The sequence below is a fragment of the Ammospiza caudacuta genome, chromosome 7, assembly GCF_027887145.1.
Source record: "Ammospiza caudacuta isolate bAmmCau1 chromosome 7, bAmmCau1.pri, whole genome shotgun sequence".
NCBI classification, from domain to species: domain Eukaryota; kingdom Metazoa; phylum Chordata; class Aves; order Passeriformes; family Passerellidae; genus Ammospiza; species Ammospiza caudacuta.
Genome location: NC_080599.1, coordinates 13,528,830 through 13,549,854, shown reverse-complemented (window position 1 = coordinate 13,549,854; position 21,025 = coordinate 13,528,830).

Below are 21,025 nucleotides of genomic sequence, written 5' to 3'. Positions count from 1 at the left end.
CCTTTAGCGTCTTTTGTGGTCTACATCCTAGCAGAAAGCTTTTCCACGCTGTCTGGCAAGGAAAACCTGCGCGAGCACAGAAAACATCTCCCATCGTGTTCTGGACGTTGCACGGAGGTCTGCCAAGTGTTTGCCATAAAGAAAAGAAAATCTGTCCAAAACAGCTTCTTATCGAATATTCATGTGATTGGAAAAGTCAGGAAAGTGGTAAGGTACTGTTTTCTATCAGTTGGCAAGCTGCGCACACAATCCCAGTGTTGTACGGCTTCCTTCTTCACCTTTCCGATGCTGCCGCTCTCTCCGGCTCCCGGAGCCGAAGAAGTGGCTTCTTCGCGCAAAGACGATTGTACCGCTCACAGTGCTCTCTTAGCGCGGCTTCTGCCGAAAGAAGCCCGGGAGCGGCGCTTAGCTCCGGAGAGCATCGTACCTTCGTCTTTAGTGTCTTTTGTGGTCTACATCCTAGCAGAAAGCTTTCCCACTCTGTCTGGCAAGGAAAACCTGCGCGAGCACAGAAAACATCTCCCATCGTGTTCTGGACGTTGCACGGAGGTCTGCCAAGTGTTTGGCATAAAGAAAAGAAAATCTGTCCAAAACAGCTTCTTATCGAATATTCATGTGATTGGAAAAGTCAGGAAAGTGGTAATGTACTGTTTTCTATCAGTTGGCAAGCTGCGCACACAATCCCAGAGTTGTACAGCTTCCTTCTTCACCTTTCCGATGCTGCCGCTCTCTCCGGCTCCCGGAGCCGAAGAAGCGGCTTCTTCGCGCAAAGACGATTGTACCGCTCACAGTGCTCTCTTAGCGCGGCTTCTGCCGAAAGAAGCCCGGGAGCGGCGCTTAGCTCCGGGGAGCATCGTACCTTCGCCTTTAGCGTCTTTTGTGGTCTACATCCTAGCAGAAAGCTTTTCCACTCTGTCTGGCAAGGAAAACCTGCACGACCACAGAAAACATCTCCCATCGTGTTCTGGACGTTGCACGGAGGTCTGCCAAGTGTTTGGCATAAAGAAAAGAAAAGTGGTCCAAAACAGCTTCTTATCGAATATTCATGTGATTGGAAAAGTCAGGAAAGTGGTAAGGTACTGTTTTCTATCAGTTGGCAAGCTGCGCACACAATCCCAGTGTTGTACAGCTTCCTTCTTCACCTTTCTGATGCTGCCGCTCTCTCCGGCTCCCGGAGCCGAAGAAGCGGCTTCTTCGCGCAAAGACGATTGTACCGCTCACAGTGCTCTCTTAGCGCCGCTTCTGCCGAAAGAAGCCCGGGAGCGGCGCTTAGCTCCGGAGAGCATCGTACCTTCAGTCTTTAACGTCTTTTGTGGTCTACATCCTAGCAGAAGGCTTTTCCACTCTGTCTGGCAAGGAAAACCTGCGGGAGCACAGAAAGCATCTCCCATCGTGTTCTGGACGTTGCACGGAGGTCTGCCAAGTGTTTGGCATAAAGAAAAGAAAATCTGTCCAAAACAGCTTCTTATCGAATATTCATGTGATTGGAAAAGTCAGGAAAGTGGTAAGGTACTGTTTTCTATCAGTTGGCAAGCTGCGCACACAATCCCAGTGTTGTACGGCTTCCTTCTTCACCTTTCCGATGCTGTCGCTCTCTCCGGCTCCCGGAGCCGAAGAAGCGGCTTCTTCGCGCAAAGACGATTCTACCGCTCACAGTGCTCTCTTAGCGCGGCTTCTGCCGAAAGAAGCCCGGGAGCGGCGCTTAGCTCCGGAGAGCATCGTACCTTCGCCTTTAGCGTCTTTTGTGGTCTACATCCTAGCAGAAAGCTTTTCCACGCTGTCTGGCAAGGAAAACCTGCGCGAGCACAGAAAACATCTCCCATCGTGTTCTGGACGTTGCACGGAGGTCTGCCAAGTGTTTGGCATAAAGAAAAGAAAATCTGTCCAAAACAGCTTCTTATCGAATATTCATGTGATTGGAAAAGTCAGGAAAGTGGTAATGTACTGTTTTCTATCAGTTGGCAAGCTGCGCACACAATCCCAGTGTTGTACAGCTTCCTTCTTCACCTTTCCGATGCTGCCGCTCTCTCCGGCTCCCGGAGCCGAAGAAGCGGCTTCTTCGCGCAAAGACGATTGTACCGCTCACAGTGCTCTCTTAGCGCGGCTTCTGCCGAAAGAAGCCCGGGAGCGGCGCTTAGCTCCGGAGAGCATCGTACCTTCGTCTTTTGCGTCTTTTGTGGTCTACATCCTAGCAGAAAGCTTTCCCACTCTGTCTGGCAAGGAAAACCTGCGCGAGCACAGAAAACATCTCCCATCGTGTTCTGCACGTTGCACGGAGGTCGGCCAAGTGTTTGGCATAAAGAAAAGAAAAGCTGTCCAAAACAGCTTCTTATCGAATATTCATGTGATTGGAAAAGTCAGGAAAGTGGTAAGGTACTGTTTTCTATCAGTTGGCAAGCTGCGCACACAATCCCAGTGTTGTACAGCTTCCTTCTTCACCTTTCCGATGTTGCCGCTCTCTCCGGCTCCCGGAGCCGAAGAAGCGGCTTCTTCGCGCAAAGACAATTGTACCGCTCACAGTGCTCTCTTAGCGCGGCTTCTGCCGAAAGAAGCCCGGGAGCGGCGCTTAGCTCCGGAGAGCATCGTACCTTCAGTCTTTAGCGTCTTTTGTGGTCTACATCCTAGCAGAAAGCTTTTCCACTCTGTCTGGCAAGGAAAACCTGCGGGAGCACAGAAAGCATCTCCCATGGTGTTCTGGACGTTGCACGGAGGTCTGCCAAGTGTTTGGCATAAAGAAAAGAAAATCTGTCCAAAACAGCTTCTTATCGAATATTCATGTGATTGGAAAAGTCAGGAAAGTGGTAAGGTACTGTTTTCTATCAGTTGGCAAGCTGCGCACACAATCCCAGTGTTGTACAGCTTCCTTCTTCACCTTTCCGATGCTGCCGCTCTCTCCGGCTCCCGGAGCCGAAGAAGCGGCTTCTTCGCGCAAAGACGATTCTACCGCTCACAGTGCTCTCTTAGCGCGGCTTCTGCCGAAAGAAGCCCGGGAGCGGCGCTTAGCTCCGGAGAGCATCGTACCTTCGCCTTTAGCGTCTTTTGTGGTCTACATCCTAGCAGAAAGCTTTTCCACGCTGTCTGGCAAGGAAAACCTGCGCGAGCACAGAAAACGTCTCCCATCGTGTTCTGGACGTTGCACGGAGGTCTGCCAAGTGTTTGCCATAAAGAAAAGAAAATCTGTCCAAAATAGCTTCTTATCGAATATTCATGTGATTGGAAAAGTCAGGAATGTGGTAATGTACTGTTTTCTATCAGTTGGCAAGCTGCGCACACAATCCCAGTGTTGTACAGCTTCCTTCTTCACCTTTCCGATGCTGCCGCTCTCTCCGGCTCCCGGAGCCGAAGAAGCGGCTTCTTCGCGCAAAGACGATTGTACCGCTCACAGTGCTCTCTTAGCGCGGCTTCTGCCGAAAGAAGCCCGGGAGCGGCGCTTAGCTCCGGAGAGCATCGTACCTTCGTCTTCAGCGTCTTTTGTGGTCTACATGCTAGCAGAAAGCTTTTCCACTCTGTCTGGCAAGGAAAACCTGCGCGAGCACAGAAAACATCTCCCATCGTGTTCTGCACGTTGCACGGAGGTCTGCCAAGTGTTTGCCATAAAGAAAAGAAAATCTGTCCAAAACAGCTTCTTATCGAATATTCATGTGATTGGAAAAGTCAGGAAAGTGGTAAGGTACTGTTTTCTATCAGTTGGCAAGCTGTGCACACAATCCCAGTGTTGTACGGCTTCCTTCTTCACCTTTCCGATGCTGCCGCTCTCTCCGGCTCCCGGAGCCGAAGAAGCGGCTTCTTCGCGCAAAGACGATTCTACCGCTCACAGTGCTCTCTTAGCGCGGCTTCTGCCGAAAGAAGCCCGGGAGCGGCGCTTAGCTCCGGAGAGCATCGTACCTTCAGTCTTTAGCGTCTTTTGTGGTCTACATCCTAGCAGAAGGCTTTTCCACTCTGTCTGGCAAGGAAAACCTGCGCGACCACAGAAAACATCTCCCATCGTGTTCTGCACGTTGCACGGAGGTCTGCCAAGTGTTTGCCATAAAGAAAAGAAAATCTGTCCAAAACAGCTTCTTATCGAATATTCATGTGATTGGAAAAGTCAGGAAAGTGGTAAGGTACTGTTTTCTATCAGTTGGCAAGCTGCGCACACAATCCCAGTGTTGTACGGCTTCCTTCTTCACCTTTCCGATGCTGCCGCTCTCTCCGGCTCCCGGAGCCGAAGAAGCGGCTTCTTCGCGCAAAGACGATTGTACCGCTCACAGTGCTCTCTTAGCGCGGCTTCTGCCGAAAGAAGCCCGGGAGCGGCGCTTAGCTCCGGAGAGCATCGTACCTTCAGTCTTTAGCGTCTTTTGTGGTCTACATCCTAGCAGAAGGCTTTTCCACTCTGTCTGGCAAGGAAAACCTGCGCGACCACAGAAAACATCTCCCATCGTGTTCTGGACGTTGCACGGAGGTCTGCCAAGTGTTTGGCATAAAGAAAAGAAAAGTGGTCCAAAACAGCTTCTTATCGAATATTCATGTGATTGGAAAAGTCAGGAAAGTGGTAAGGTACTGTTTTCTATCAGTTGGCAAGCTGCGCACACAATCCCAGTGTTGTACAGCTTCCTTCTTCACCTTTCTGATGCTGCCGCTCTCTCCGGCTCCCGGAGCCGAAGAAGCGGCTTCTTCGCGCAAAGACGATTGTACCGCTCACAGTGCTCTCTTAGCGCCGCTTCTGCCGAAAGAAGCCCGGGAGCGGCGCTTAGCTCCGGAGAGCATCGTACCTTCAGTCTTTAACGTCTTTTGTGGTCTACATCCTAGCAGAAGGCTTTTCCACTCTGTCTGGCAAGGAAAACCTGCGGGAGCACAGAAAGCATCTCCCATCGTGTTCTGGACGTTGCACGGAGGTCTGCCAAGTGTTTGGCATAAAGAAAAGAAAATCTGTCCAAAACAGCTTCTTATCGAATATTCATGTGATTGGAAAAGTCAGGAAAGTGGTAAGGTACTGTTTTCTATCAGTTGGCAAGCTGCGCACACAATCCCAGTGTTGTACGGCTTCCTTCTTCACCTTTCCGATGCTGTCGCTCTCTCCGGCTCCCGGAGCCGAAGAAGCGGCTTCTTCGCGCAAAGACGATTCTACCGCTCACAGTGCTCTCTTAGCGCGGCTTCTGCCGAAAGAAGCCCGGGAGCGGCGCTTAGCTCCGGAGAGCATCGTACCTTCGCCTTTAGCGTCTTTTGTGGTCTACATCCTAGCAGAAAGCTTTTCCACGCTGTCTGGCAAGGAAAACCTGCGCGAGCACAGAAAACATCTCCCATCGTGTTCTGGACGTTGCACGGAGGTCTGCCAAGTGTTTGGCATAAAGAAAAGAAAATCTGTCCAAAACAGCTTCTTATCGAATATTCATGTGATTGGAAAAGTCAGGAAAGTGGTAATGTACTGTTTTCTATCAGTTGGCAAGCTGCGCACACAATCCCAGTGTTGTACAGCTTCCTTCTTCACCTTTCCGATGCTGCCGCTCTCTCCGGCTCCCGGAGCCGAAGAAGCGGCTTCTTCGCGCAAAGACGATTGTACCGCTCACAGTGCTCTCTTAGCGCGGCTTCTGCCGAAAGAAGCCCGGGAGCGGCGCTTAGCTCCGGAGAGCATCGTACCTTCGTCTTTTGCGTCTTTTGTGGTCTACATCCTAGCAGAAAGCTTTCCCACTCTGTCTGGCAAGGAAAACCTGCGCGAGCACAGAAAACATCTCCCATCGTGTTCTGCACGTTGCACGGAGGTCGGCCAAGTGTTTGGCATAAAGAAAAGAAAAGCTGTCCAAAACAGCTTCTTATCGAATATTCATGTGATTGGAAAAGTCAGGAAAGTGGTAAGGTACTGTTTTCTATCAGTTGGCAAGCTGCGCACACAATCCCAGTGTTGTACAGCTTCCTTCTTCACCTTTCCGATGTTGCCGCTCTCTCCGGCTCCCGGAGCCGAAGAAGCGGCTTCTTCGCGCAAAGACAATTGTACCGCTCACAGTGCTCTCTTAGCGCGGCTTCTGCCGAAAGAAGCCCGGGAGCGGCGCTTAGCTCCGGAGAGCATCGTACCTTCAGTCTTTAGCGTCTTTTGTGGTCTACATCCTAGCAGAAAGCTTTTCCACTCTGTCTGGCAAGGAAAACCTGCGGGAGCACAGAAAGCATCTCCCATGGTGTTCTGGACGTTGCACGGAGGTCTGCCAAGTGTTTGGCATAAAGAAAAGAAAATCTGTCCAAAACAGCTTCTTATCGAATATTCATGTGATTGGAAAAGTCAGGAAAGTGGTAAGGTACTGTTTTCTATCAGTTGGCAAGCTGCGCACACAATCCCAGTGTTGTACAGCTTCCTTCTTCACCTTTCCGATGCTGCCGCTCTCTCCGGCTCCCGGAGCCGAAGAAGCGGCTTCTTCGCGCAAAGACGATTCTACCGCTCACAGTGCTCTCTTAGCGCGGCTTCTGCCGAAAGAAGCCCGGGAGCGGCGCTTAGCTCCGGAGAGCATCGTACCTTCGCCTTTAGCGTCTTTTGTGGTCTACATCCTAGCAGAAAGCTTTTCCACGCTGTCTGGCAAGGAAAACCTGCGCGAGCACAGAAAACGTCTCCCATCGTGTTCTGGACGTTGCACGGAGGTCTGCCAAGTGTTTGCCATAAAGAAAAGAAAATCTGTCCAAAATAGCTTCTTATCGAATATTCATGTGATTGGAAAAGTCAGGAATGTGGTAATGTACTGTTTTCTATCAGTTGGCAAGCTGCGCACACAATCCCAGTGTTGTACAGCTTCCTTCTTCACCTTTCCGATGCTGCCGCTCTCTCCGGCTCCCGGAGCCGAAGAAGCGGCTTCTTCGCGCAAAGACGATTGTACCGCTCACAGTGCTCTCTTAGCGCGGCTTCTGCCGAAAGAAGCCCGGGAGCGGCGCTTAGCTCCGGAGAGCATCGTACCTTCGTCTTCAGCGTCTTTTGTGGTCTACATGCTAGCAGAAAGCTTTTCCACTCTGTCTGGCAAGGAAAACCTGCGCGAGCACAGAAAACATCTCCCATCGTGTTCTGCACGTTGCACGGAGGTCTGCCAAGTGTTTGCCATAAAGAAAAGAAAATCTGTCCAAAACAGCTTCTTATCGAATATTCATGTGATTGGAAAAGTCAGGAAAGTGGTAAGGTACTGTTTTCTATCAGTTGGCAAGCTGTGCACACAATCCCAGTGTTGTACGGCTTCCTTCTTCACCTTTCCGATGCTGCCGCTCTCTCCGGCTCCCGGAGCCGAAGAAGCGGCTTCTTCGCGCAAAGACGATTCTACCGCTCACAGTGCTCTCTTAGCGCGGCTTCTGCCGAAAGAAGCCCGGGAGCGGCGCTTAGCTCCGGAGAGCATCGTACCTTCAGTCTTTAGCGTCTTTTGTGGTCTACATCCTAGCAGAAGGCTTTTCCACTCTGTCTGGCAAGGAAAACCTGCGCGACCACAGAAAACATCTCCCATCGTGTTCTGCACGTTGCACGGAGGTCTGCCAAGTGTTTGCCATAAAGAAAAGAAAATCTGTCCAAAACAGCTTCTTATCGAATATTCATGTGATTGGAAAAGTCAGGAAAGTGGTAAGGTACTGTTTTCTATCAGTTGGCAAGCTGCGCACACAATCCCAGTGTTGTACGGCTTCCTTCTTCACCTTTCCGATGCTGCCGCTCTCTCCGGCTCCCGGAGCCGAAGAAGCGGCTTCTTCGCGCAAAGACGATTGTACCGCTCACAGTGCTCTCTTAGCGCGGCTTCTGCCGAAAGAAGCCCGGGAGCGGCGCTTAGCTCCGGAGAGCATCGTACCTTCAGTCTTTAGCGTCTTTTGTGGTCTACATCCTAGCAGAAGGCTTTTCCACTCTGTCTGGCAAGGAAAACCTGCGCGACCACAGAAAACATCTCCCATCGTGTTCTGGACGTTGCACGGAGGTCTGCCAAGTGTTTGGCATAAAGAAAAGAAAAGTGGTCCAAAACAGCTTCTTATCGAATATTCATGTGATTGGAAAAGTCAGGAAAGTGGTAAGGTACTGTTTTCTATCAGTTGGCAAGCTGCGCACACAATCCCAGTGTTGTACAGCTTCCTTCTTCACCTTTCTGATGCTGCCGCTCTCTCCGGCTCCCGGAGCCGAAGAAGCGGCTTCTTCGCGCAAAGACGATTGTACCGCTCACAGTGCTCTCTTAGCGCCGCTTCTGCCGAAAGAAGCCCGGGAGCGGCGCTTAGCTCCGGAGAGCATCGTACCTTCAGTCTTTAGCGTCTTTTGTGGTCTACATCCTAGCAGAAGGCTTTTCCACTCTGTCTGGCAAGGAAAACCTGCGGGAGCACAGAAAGCATCTCCCATCGTGTTCTGGACGTTGCACGGAGGTCTGCCAAGTGTTTGGCATAAAGAAAAGAAAATCTGTCCAAAACAGCTTCTTATCGAATATTCATGTGATTGGAAAAGTCAGGAAAGTGGTAAGGTACTGTTTTCTATCAGTTGGCAAGCTGCGCACACAATCCCAGTGTTGTACGGCTTCCTTCTTCACCTTTCCGATGCTGTCGCTCTCTCCGGCTCCCGGAGCCGAAGAAGCGGCTTCTTCGCGCAAAGACGATTCTACCGCTCACAGTGCTCTCTTAGCGCGGCTTCTGCCAAAAGAAGCCCGGGAGCGGCGCTTAGCTCCGGAGAGCATCGTACCTTCGCCTTTAGCATCTTTTGTGGTCTACATCCTAGCAGAAAGCTTTTCCACGCTGTCTGGCAAGGAAAACCTGCGCGAGCACAGAAAACATCTCCCATCGTGTTCTGGACGTTGCACGGAGATCTGCCAAGTGTTTGGCATAAAGAAAAGAAAATCTGTCCAAAATAGCTTCTTATCGAATATTCATGTGATTGGAAAAGTCAGGAATGTGGTAATGTACTGTTTTCTATCAGTTGGCAAGCTGCGCACACAATCCCAGTGTTGTACAGCTTCCTTCTTCACCTTTCCGATGCTGCCGCTCTCTCCGGCTCCCGGAGCCGAAGAAGCGGCTTCTTCGCGCAAAGACGATTCTACCGCTCACAGTGCTCTCTTAGCGCGGCTTCTGCCGAAAGAAGCCCGGGAGCGGCGCTTAGCTCCGGAGAGCATCGTACCTTCGTCTTTTGCGTCTTTTGTGGTCTACATCCTAGCAGAAAGCTTTCCCACTCTGTCTGGCAAGGAAAACCTGCGCGAGCACAGAAAACATCTCCCATCGTGTTCTGGACGTTGCACGGAGGTCGGCCAAGTGTTTGCCATAAAGAAAAGAAAATCTGTCCAAAACAGCTTCTTATCGAATATTCATGTGATTGGAAAAGTCAGGAAAGTGGTAAGGTACTGTTTTCTATCAGTTGGCAAGCTGCGCACACAATCCCAGTGTTGTACAGCTTCCTTCTTCACCTTTCCGATGCTGCCGCTCTCTCCGGCTCCCGGAGCCGAAGAAGCGGCTTCTTCGCGCAAAGACGATTGTACCGCTCACAGTGCTCTCTTTGCGCGGCTTCTGCCGAAAGAAGCCCGGGAGCGGCGCTTAGCTCCGGGGAGCATCGTACCTTCGCCTTTAGCGTCTTTTGTGGTCTACATCCTAGCAGAAAGCTTTTCCACTCTGTCTGGCAAGGAAAACCTGCGCGACCACAGAAAACATCTCCCATCGTGTTCTGCACGTTGCACGGAGGTCTGCCATGTGTTTGGCATAAAGAAAAGAAAATCTGTCCAAAACAGCTTCTTATCGAATATTCATGTGATTGGAAAAGTCAGGAAAGTGGTAAGGTACTGTTTTCTATCAGTTGGCAAGCTGCGCACACAATCCCAGTGTTGTACGGCTTCCTTCTTCACCTTTCCGATGCTGTCGCTCTCTCCGGCTCCCGGAGCCGAAGAAGCGGCTTCTTCGCGCAAAGACGATTCTACCGCTCACAGTGCTCTCTTAGCGCGGCTTCTGCCGAAAGAAGCCCGGGAGCGGCGCTTAGCTCCGGAGAGCATCGTACCTTCGCCTTTAGCGTCTTTTGTGGTCTACATCCTAGCAGAAAGCTTTTCCACGCTGTCTGGCAAGGAAAACCTGCGCGACCACAGAAAACATCTCCCATCATGTTCTGGACGTTGCACGGAGGTCTGCCAAGTGTTTGCCATAAAGAAAAGAAAATCTGTCCAAAATAGCTTCTTATCGAATATTCATGTGATTGGAAAAGTCAGGAATGTGGTAATGTACTGTTTTCTATCAGTTGGCAAGCTGCGCACACAATCCCAGTGTTGTACAGCTTCCTTCTTCACCTTTCCGATGCTGCCGCTCTCTCCGGCTCCCGGAGCCGAAGAAGCGGCTTCTTCGCGCAAAGACGATTGTACCGCTCACAGTGCTCTCTTAGCGCGGCTTCTGCCGAAAGAAGCCCGGGAGCGGCGCTTAGCTCCGGAGAGCATCGTACCTTCGCCTTTAGCGTCTTTTGTGGTCTACATCCTAGCAGAAAGCTTTCCCACTCTGTCTGGCAAGGAAAACCTGCGCGAGCACAGAAAACATCTCCCATCGTGTTCTGCACGTTGCACGGAGGTCGGCCAAGTGTTTGGCATAAAGAAAAGAAAATCTGTCCAAAACAGCTTCTTATCGAATATTCATGTGATTGGAAAAGTCAGGAAAGTGGTAATGTACTGTTTTCTATCAGTTGGCAAGCTGCGCACACAATCCCAGTGTTGTACAGCTTCCTTCTTCACCTTTCCGATGCTGCCGCTCTCTCCGGCTCCCGGAGCCGAAGAAGCGGCTTCTTCGCGCAAAGATGATTGTACCGCTCACAGTGCTCTCTTAGCGCGGCTTCTGCCGAAAGAAGCCCGGGAGCGGCGCTTAGCTCCGGGGAGCATCGTACCTTCGCCTTTAGCGTCTTTTGTGGTCTACATCCTAGCAGAAAGCTTTTCCACTCTGTCTGGCAAGGAAAACCTGCGCGAGCACAGAAAACATCTCCCATCGTGTTCTGGACGTTGCACGGAGATCTGCCAAGTGTTTGCCATAAAGAAAAGAAAATCTGTCCAAAACTGCTTCTTATCGAATATTCATGTGATTGGAAAAGTCAGGAAAGTGGTACTGTACTGTTTTCTATCAGTTGGCAAGCTGCGCACACAATCCCAGTGTTGTACAGCTTCCTTCTTCACCTTTCCGATGCTGCCGCTCTCTCCGGCTCCCGGAGCCGAAGAAGCGGCTTCTTCGCGCAAAGACGATTGTACCGCTCACAGTGCTCTCTTAGCGCGGCTTCTGCCGAAAGAAGCCCGGGAGCGGCGCTTAGCTCCGGAGAGCATCGTACGTGCGTCTTTAGCGTCTTTTGTGGTCTACATCCTAGCAGAAGGCTTTTCCACTCTGTCTGGCAAGGAAAACCTGCGCGACCACAGAAAACATCTCCTATCGTGTTCTGCACGTTGCACGGAGGTCGGCCAAGTGTTTGGCATAAAGAAAAGAAAATCTGTCCAAAACAGCTTCTTATCGAATATTCATGTGATTGGAAAAGTCAGGAATGTGGTAATGTACTGTTTTCTATCAGTTGGCAAGCTGCGCACACAATCCCAGTGTTGTACAGCTTCCTTCTTCACCTTTCCGATGCTGCCGCTCTCTCCGGCTCCCGGAGCCGAAGAAGCGGCTTCTTCGCGCAAAGACGATTGTACCGCTCACAGTGCTCTCTTAGCGCGGCTTCTGCCGAAAGAAGCCCGGGAGCGGCGCTTAGCTCCGGAGAGCATCGTACGTGCGTCTTTAGCGTCTTTTGTGGTCTACATCCTAGCAGAAAGCTTTCCCACTCTGTCTGGCAAGGAAAACCTGCGCGAGCACAGAAAACATCTCCCATCGTGTTCTGCACGTTGCACGGAGGTCGGCCAAGTGTTTGGCATAAAGAAAAGAAAATCTGTCCAAAACAGCTTCTTATCGAATATTCATGTGATTGGAAAAGTCAGGAAAGTGGTAATGTACTGTTTTCTATCAGTTGGCAAGCTGCGCACACAATCCCAGTGTTGTACAGCTTCCTTCTTCACCTTTCCGATGCTGCCGCTCTCTCCGGCTCCCGGAGCCGAAGAAGCGGCTTCTTCGCGCAAAGATGATTGTACCGCTCACAGTGCTCTCTTAGCGCGGCTTCTGCCGAAAGAAGCCCGGGAGCGGCGCTTAGCTCCGGGGAGCATCGTACCTTCGCCTTTAGCGTCTTTTGTGGTCTACATCCTAGCAGAAAGCTTTTCCACTCTGTCTGGCAAGGAAAACCTGCGCGAGCACAGAAAACATCTCCCATCGTGTTCTGGACGTTGCACGGAGATCTGCCAAGTGTTTGCCATAAAGAAAAGAAAATCTGTCCAAAACTGCTTCTTATCGAATATTCATGTGATTGGAAAAGTCAGGAAAGTGGTACTGTACTGTTTTCTATCAGTTGGCAAGCTGCGCACACAATCCCAGTGTTGTACAGCTTCCTTCTTCACCTTTCCGATGCTGCCGCTCTCTCCGGCTCCCGGAGCCGAAGAAGCGGCTTCTTCGCGCAAAGACGATTGTACCGCTCACAGTGCTCTCTTAGCGCGGCTTCTGCCGAAAGAAGCCCGGGAGCGGCGCTTAGCTCCGGAGAGCATCGTACGTGCGTCTTTAGCGTCTTTTGTGGTCTACATCCTAGCAGAAGGCTTTTCCACTCTGTCTGGCAAGGAAAACCTGCGCGACCACAGAAAACATCTCCTATCGTGTTCTGCACGTTGCACGGAGGTCGGCCAAGTGTTTGGCATAAAGAAAAGAAAATCTGTCCAAAACAGCTTCTTATCGAATATTCATGTGATTGGAAAAGTCAGGAAAGTGGTAATGTACTGTTTTCTATCAGTTGGCAAGCTGCGCACACAATCCCAGTGTTGTACAGCTTCCTTCTTCACCTTTCCGATGCTGCCGCTCTCTCCGGCTCCCGGAGCCGAAGAAGCGGCTTCTTCGCGCAAAGACGATTGTACCGCTCACAGTGCTCTCTTAGCGCGGCTTCTGCCGAAAGAAGCCCGGGAGCGGCGCTTAGCTCCGGAGAGCATCGTACCTTCGTCTTTAGCGTCTTTTGTGGTCTACATCCTAGCAGAAAGCTTTCCCACTCTGTCTGGCAAGGAAAACCTGCGCGACCACAGAAAACATCTCCCATCGTGTTCTGGACGTTGCACGGAGGTCTGCCAAGTGTTTGGCATAAAGAAAAGAAAAGTGGTCCAAAACAGCTTCTTATCGAATATTCATGTGATTGGAAAAGTCAGGAAAGTGGTAATGTACTGTTTTCTATCAGTTGGCAAGCTGCGCACACAATCCCAGTGTTGTACGGCTTCCTTCTTCACCTTTCCGATGCTGCCGCTCTCTCCGGCTCCCGGAGCCGAAGAAGCGGCTTCTTCGCGCAAAGACGATTGTACCGCTCACAGTGCTCTCTTAGCGCGGCTTCTGCCAAAAGAAGCCCGGGAGCGGCGCTTAGCTCCGGAGAGCATCGTACCTTCAGTCTTTAGCGTCTTTTGTGGTCTACATCCTAGCAGAAGGCTTTTCCACTCTGTCTGGCAAGGAAAACCTGCGGGAGCGCAGAAAGCATCTCCCATCGTGTTCTGGACGTTGCACGGAGGTCTGCCAAGTGTTTGGCATAAAGAAATAAAAGCTGTCCAAAACAGCTTCTTATCGAATATTCATGTGATTGGAAAAGTCAGGAAAGTGGTAAGGTACTGTTTTCTATCAGTTGGCAAGCTGCGCACACAATCCCAGTGTTGTACGGCTTCCTTCTTCACCTTTCCGATGCTGTCGCTCTCTCCGGCTCCCGGAGCCGAAGAAGCGGCTTCTTCGCGCAAAGACGATTCTACCGCTCACAGTGCTCTCTTAGCGCGGCTTCTGCCGAAAGAAGCCCGGGAGCGGCGCTTAGCTCCGGAGAGCATCGTACCTTCGCCTTTAGCGTCTTTTGTGGTCTACATCCTAGCAGAAAGCTTTTCCACGCTGTCTGGCAAGGAAAACCTGGGCGAGCACAGAAAACATCTCCCATCGTGTTCTGGACGTTGCACGGAGGTCTGCCAAGTGTTTGCCATAAAGAAAAGAAAATCTGTCCAAAACAGCTTCTTATCGAATATTCATGTGATTGGAAAAGTCAGGAAAGTGGTAAGGTACTGTTTTCTATCAGTTGGCAAGCTGCGCACACAATCCCAGTGTTGTACGGCTTCCTTCTTCACCTTTCCGATGCTGTCGCTCTCTCCGGCTCCCGGAGCCGAAGAAGCGGCTTCTTCGCGCAAAGACGATTCTACCGCTCACAGTGCTCTCTTAGCGCGGCTTCTGCCGAAAGAAGCCCGGGAGCGGCGCTTAGCTCCGGAGAGCATCGTACCTTCGTCTTTAGTGTCTTTTGTGGTCTACATCCTAGCAGAAAGCTTTCCCACTCTGTCTGGCAAGGAAAACCTGCGCGAGCACAGAAAACATCTCCCATCGTGTTCTGCACGTTGCACGGAGGTCGGCCAAGTGTTTGGCATAAAGAAAAGAAAATCTGTCCAAAACAGCTTCTTATCGAATATTCATGTGATTGGAAAAGTCAGGAAAGTGGTAATGTACTGTTTTCTATCAGTTGGCAAGCTGCGCACACAATCCCAGTGTTGTACAGCTTCCTTCTTCACCTTTCCGATGCTGCCGCTCTCTCCGGCTCCCGGAGCCGAAGAAGCGGCTTCTTCGCGCAAAGACGATTGTACCGCTCACAGTGCTCTCTTAGCGCGGCTTCTGCCGAAAGAAGCCCGGGAGCGGCGCTTAGCTCCGGGGAGCATCGTACCTTCGCCTTTAGCGTCTTTTGTGGTCTACATCCTAGCAGAAAGCTTTTCCACGCTGTCTGGCAAGGAAAACCTGCGCGAGCACAGAAAACATCTCCCATCGTGTTCTGGACGTTGCACGGAGGTCTGCCAAGTGTTTGCCATAAAGAAAAGAAAATCTGTCCAAAACAGCTTCTTATCGAATATTCATGTGATTGGAAAAGTCAGGAATGTGGTAATGTACTGTTTTCTATCAGTTGGCAAGCTGCGCACACAATCCCAGTGTTGTACAGCTTCCTTCTTCACCTTTCCGATGCTGCCGCTCTCTCCGGCTCCCGGAGCCGAAGAAGCGGCTTCTTCGCGCAAAGACGATTGTACCGCTCACAGTGCTCTCTTAGCGCCGCTTCTGCCGAAAGAAGCCCGGGAGCGGCGCTTAGCTCCGGAGAGCATCGTACCTTCGTCTTTAGCGTCTTTTGTGGTCTACATCCTAGCAGAAAGCTTTCCCACTCTGTCTGGCAAGGAAAATCTGCGCGAGCACAGAAAACATCTCCCATCGTGTTCTGCACGTTGCACGGAGGTCGGCCAAGTTTTTGGCATAAAGAAAAGAAAATCTGTCCAAAACAGCTTCTTATCGAATATTCATGTGATTGGAAAAGTCAGGAAAGTGGTAATGTACTGTTTTCTATCAGTTGGCAAGCTGCGCACACAATCCCAGTGTTGTACAGCTTCCTTCTTCACCTTTCCGATGCTGCCGCTCTCTCCGGCTCCCGGAGCCGAAGAAGCGGCTTCTTCGCGCAAAGACGATTGTACCGCTCACAGTGCTCTCTTAGCGCGGCTTCTGCCGAAAGAAGCCCGGGAGCGGCGCTTAGCTCCGGAGAGCATCGTACCTTCGTCTTCAGCGTCTTTTGTGGTCTACATGCTAGCAGAAAGCTTTTCCACTCTGTCTGGCAAGGAAAACCTGCGCGAGCACAGAAAACATCTCCCATCGTGTTCTGCACGTTGCACGGAGGTCTGCCAAGTGTTTGCCATAAAGAAAAGAAAATCTGTCCAAAACAGCTTCTTATCGAATATTCATGTGATTGGAAAAGTCAGGAAAGTGGTAAGGTACTGTTTTCTATCAGTTGGCAAGCTGCGCACACAATCCCAGTGTTGTACGGCTTCCTTCTTCACCTTTCCGATGCTGCCGCTCTCTCCGGCTCCCGGAGCCGAAGAAGCGGCTTCTTCGCGCAAAGACGATTGTACCGCTCACAGTGCTCTCTTAGCGCCGCTTCTGCCGAAAGAAGCCCGGGAGCGGCGCTTAGCTCCGGAGAGCATCGTACCTTCAGTCTTTAGCGTCTTTTGTGGTCTACATCCTAGCAGAAGGCTTTTCCACTCTGTCTGGCAAGGAAAACCTGCGCGACCACAGAAAACATCTCCCATCGTGTTCTGGACGTTGCACGGAGGTCTGCCAAGTGTTTGGCATAAAGAAAAGAAAAGTGGTCCAAAACAGCTTCTTATCGAATATTCATGTGATTGGAAAAGTCAGGAAAGTGGTAAGGTACTGTTTTCTATCAGTTGGCAAGCTGCGCACACAATCCCAGTGTTGTACAGCTTCCTTCTTCACCTTTCTGATGCTGCCGCTCTCTCCGGCTCCCGGAGCCGAAGAAGCGGCTTCTTCGCGCAAAGACGATTGTACCGCTCACAGTGCTCTCTTAGCGCCGCTTCTGCCGAAAGAAGCCCGGGAGCGGCGCTTAGCTCCGGAGAGCATCGTACCTTCAGTCTTTAGCGTCTTTTGTGGTCTACATCCTAGCAGAAGGCTTTTCCACTCTGTCTGGCAAGGAAAACCTGCGCGAGCACAGAAAGCATCTCCCATCGTGTTCTGGACGTTGCACGGAGGTCTGCCAAGTGATTGGCATAAAGAAAAGAAAATCTGTCCAAAACAGCTTCTTATCGAATATTCATGTGATTGGAAAAGTCAGGAAAGTGGTAAGGTACTGTTTTCTATCAGTTGGCAAGCTGCGCACACAATCCCAGTGTTGTACGGCTTCCTTCTTCACCTTTCCGATGCTGTCGCTCTCTCCGGCTCCCGGAGCCGAAGAAGCGGCTTCTTCGCGCAAAGACGATTGTACCGCTCACAGTGCTCTCTTAGCGCGGCTTCTGCCAAAAGAAGCCCGGGAGCGGCGCTTAGCTCCGGAGAGCATCGTACCTTCGCCTTTAGCGTCTTTTGTGGTCTACATCCTAGCAGAAAGCTTTTCCACGCTGTCTGGCAAGGAAAACCTGCGCGAGCACAGAAAACATCTCCCATCGTGTTCTGGACGTTGCACGGAGGTCTGCCAAGTGTTTGGCATAAAGAAAAGAAAATCTGTCCAAAACAGCTTCTTATCGAATATTCATGTGATTGGAAAAGTCAGGAAAGTGGTAATGTACTGTTTTTTATCAGTTGGCAAGCTGCGCACACAATCCCAGTGTTGTACGGCTTCCTTCTTCACCTTTCCGATGCTGCCGCTCTCTCCGGCTCCCGGAGCCGAAGAAGCGGCTTCTTCGCGCAAAGACGATTGTACCGCTCACAGTGCTCTCTTAGCGCGGCTTCTGCCGAAAGAAGCCCGGGAGCGGCGCTTAGCTCCGGGGAGCATCGTACCTTCGCCTTTAGCGTCTTTTGTGGTCTACATCCTAGCAGAAAGCTTTTCCACTCTGTCTGGCAAGGAAAACCTGCGCGAGCACAGAAAACATCTCCCATCGTGTTCTGGACGTTGCACGGAGATCTGCCAAGTGTTTGCCATAAAGAAAAGAAAATCTGTCCAAAACAGCTTCTTATCGAATATTCATGTGATTGGAAAAGTCAGGAAAGTGGTACTGTACTGTTTTCTATCAGTTGGCAAGCTGCGCACACAATCCCAGTGTTGTACAGCTTCCTTCTTCACCTTTCCGATGCTGCCGCTCTCTCCGGCTCCCGGAGCCGAAGAAGCGGCTTCTTCGCGCAAAGACGATTGTACCGCTCACAGTGCTCTCTTAGCGCGGCTTCTGCCGAAAGAAGCCCGGGAGCGGCGCTTAGCTCCGGAGAGCATCGTACGTGCGTCTTTAGCGTCTTTTGTGGTCTACATCCTAGCAGAAGGCTTTTCCACTCTGTCTGGCAAGGAAAACCTGCTCGACCACAGAAAACATCTCCTATCGTGTTCTGCACGTTGCACGGAGGTCGGCCAAGTGTTTGGCATAAAGAAAAGAAAATCTGTCCAAAACAGCTTCTTATCGAATATTCATGTGATTGGAAAAGTCAGGAAAGTGGTAATGTACTGTTTTCTATCAGTTGGCAAGCTGCGCACACAATCCCAGTGTTGTACAGCTTCCTTCTTCACCTTTCCGATGCTGCCGCTCTCTCCGGCTCCCGGAGCCGAAGAAGCGGCTTCTTCGCGCAAAGACGATTGTACCGCTCACAGTGCTCTCTTAGCGCGGCTTCTGCCGAAAGAAGCCCGGGAGCGGCGCTTAGCTCCGGAGAGCATCGTACCTTCGTCTTTAGCGTCTTTTGTGGTCTACATCCTAGCAGAAAGCTTTCCCACTCTGTCTGGCAAGGAAAACCTGCGCGACCACAGAAAACATCTCCCATCGTGTTCTGGACGTTGCACGGAGGTCGGCCAAGTGTTTGGCATAAAGAAAAGGAAATCTGTCCAAAACAGCTTCTTATCGAATATTCATGTGATTGGAAAAGTCAGGAAAGTGGTAATGTACTGTTTTCTATCAGTTGGCAAGCTGCGCACACAATCCCAGTGTTGTACAGCTTCCTTCTTCACCTTTCCGATGCTGCCGCTCTCTCCGGCTCCCGGAGCCGAAGAAGCGGCTTCTTCGCGCAAAGACGATTGTACCGCTCACAGTGCTCTCTTAGCGCGGCTTCTGCCGAAAGAAGCCCGGGAGCGGCGCTTAGCTCCGGAGAGCATCGTACCTTCAGTCTTTAGCGTCTTTTGTGGTCTACATCCTAGCAGAAGGCTTTTCCACTCTGTCTGGCAAGGAAAACCTGCGGGAGCACAGAAAGCATCTCCCATCGTGTTCTGGACGTTGCACGGAGGTCTGCCAAGTGTTTGGCATAAAGAAATAAAAGCTGTCCAAAACAGCTTCTTATCGAATATTCATGTGATTGGAAAAGTCAGGAAAGTGGTAAGGTACTGTTTTCTATCAGTTGGCAAGCTGCGCACACAATCCCAGTGTTGTACGGCTTCCTTCTTCACCTTTCCGATGCTGTCGCTCTCTCCGGCTCCCGGAGCCGAAGAAGCGGCTTCTTCGCGCAAAGACGATTGTACCGCTCACAGTGCTCTCTTAGCGCGGCTTCTGCCGAAAGAAGCCCGGGAGCGGCGCTTAGCTCCGGGGAGCATCGTACCTTCGCCTTTAGCGTCTTTTGTGGTCTACATCCTAGCAGAAAGCTTTTCCACGCTGTCTGGCAAGGAAAACCTGCGCGAGCACAGAAAACATCTCCCATCGTGTTCTGGACGTTGCACGGAGGTCTGCCAAGTGTTTGCCATAAAGAAAAGAAAATCTGTCCAAAACAGCTTCTTATCGAATATTCATGTGATTGGAAAAGTCAGGAATGTGGTAATGTACTGTTTTCTATCAGTTGGCAAGCTGCGCACACAATCCCAGTGTTGTACAGCTTCCTTCTTCACCTTTCCGATGCTGCCGCTCTCTCCGGCTCCCGGAGCCGAAGAAGCGGCTTCTTCGCGCAAAGACGATTGTACCGCTCACAGTGCTCTCTTAGCGCGGCTTCTGCCGAAAGAAGCCCGGGAGCGGCGCTTAGCTCCGGAGAGCATCGTACCTTCGTCTTTAGCGTCTTTTGTGGTCTACATCCTAGCAGAAAGCTTTCCCACTCTGTCTGGCAAGGAAAACCTGCGCGAGCACAGAAAACATCTCCCATCGTGTTCTGCACGTTGCACGGAGATCTGCCAAGTTTTTGGCATAAAGAAAAGAAAATCTGTCCAAAACAGCTTCTTATCGAATATTCATGTGATTGGAAAAGTCAGGAAAGTGGTACTGTACTGTTTTCTATCAGTTGGCAAGCTGCGCACACAATCCCAGTGTTGTACAGCTTCCTTCTTCACCTTTCCGATGCTGCCGCTCTCTCCGGCTCCCGGAGCCGAAGAAGCGGCTTCTTCGCGCAAAGACGATTGTACCGCTCACAGTGCTCTCTTAGCGCGGCTTCTGCCGAAAGAAGCCCGGGAGCGGCGCTTAGCTCCGGGGAGCATCGTACCTTCGCCTTTAGCGTCTTTTGTGGTCTACATCCTAGCAGAAAGCTTTTCCACGCTGTCTGGCAAGGAAAACCTGCGCGACCACAGAAAACATCTCCCATCGTGTTCTGGACGTTGCACGGAGATCTGCCAAGTGTTTGCCATAAAGAAAAGAAAATCTGTCCAAAACAGCTTCTTATCGAATATTCATGTGATTGGAAAAGTCAGGAAAGTGGTACTGTACTGTTTTCTATCAGTTGGCAAGCTGCGCACATAATCCCAGTGTTGTACAGCTTCCTTCTTCACCTTTGCGATGCTGCCGCTCTCTCCGGCTCCCGGAGCCGAAGAAGCGGCTTCTTCGCGCAAAGACGATTGTACCGCTCACAGTGCTCTCTTAGCGCGGCTTCTGCCGAAAGAAGCCCGGGAGCGGCGCTTAGCTCCGGAGAGCATCGTACGTGCGTCTTTAGCGTCTTTTGTGGTCTACATCCTAGCAGAAGGCTTTTCCACTCTGTCTGGCAAGGAAAACCTGCGCGAGCACAGAAAACATCTCCCATCGTGTTCTGCACGTTGCACGGAGGTCTGCCAAGTGTTTGCCATAAAGAAAAGAAAATCTGTCCAAAACAGCTTCTTATCGAATATTCATGTGATTGGAAAAGTCAGGAATGTGGTAATGTACTGTTTTCTATCAGTTGGCAAGCTGCGCACACAATCCCAGTGTTGTACAGCTTCCTTCTTCACCTTTCCGATGCTGCCGCTCTCTCCGGCTCCCGGAGCCGAAGAAGCGGCTTCTTCGCGCAAAGACGATTGTACCGCTCACAGTGCTCTCTTAGCGCGGCTTCTGCCGAAAGAAGCCCGGGAGCAGCGCTTAGCTCCGGAGAGCATCGTACGTGCGTCTTTAGCGTCTTTTGTGGTCTACATCCTAGCAGAAGGCTTTTCCACTCTGTCTGGCAAGGAAAACCTGCGGGAGCACAGAAAACATCTCCCATCGTGTTCTGCACGTTGCACGGAGGTCTGCCAAGTGTTTGGCATAAAGAAAAGAAAATCTGTCCAAAACAGCTTCTTATCGAATATTCATGTGATTGGAAAAGTCAGGAAAGTGGTAAGGTACTGTTTTCTATCAGTTGGCAAGCTGCGCACACAATCCCAGTGTTGTACGGCTTCCTTCTTCAC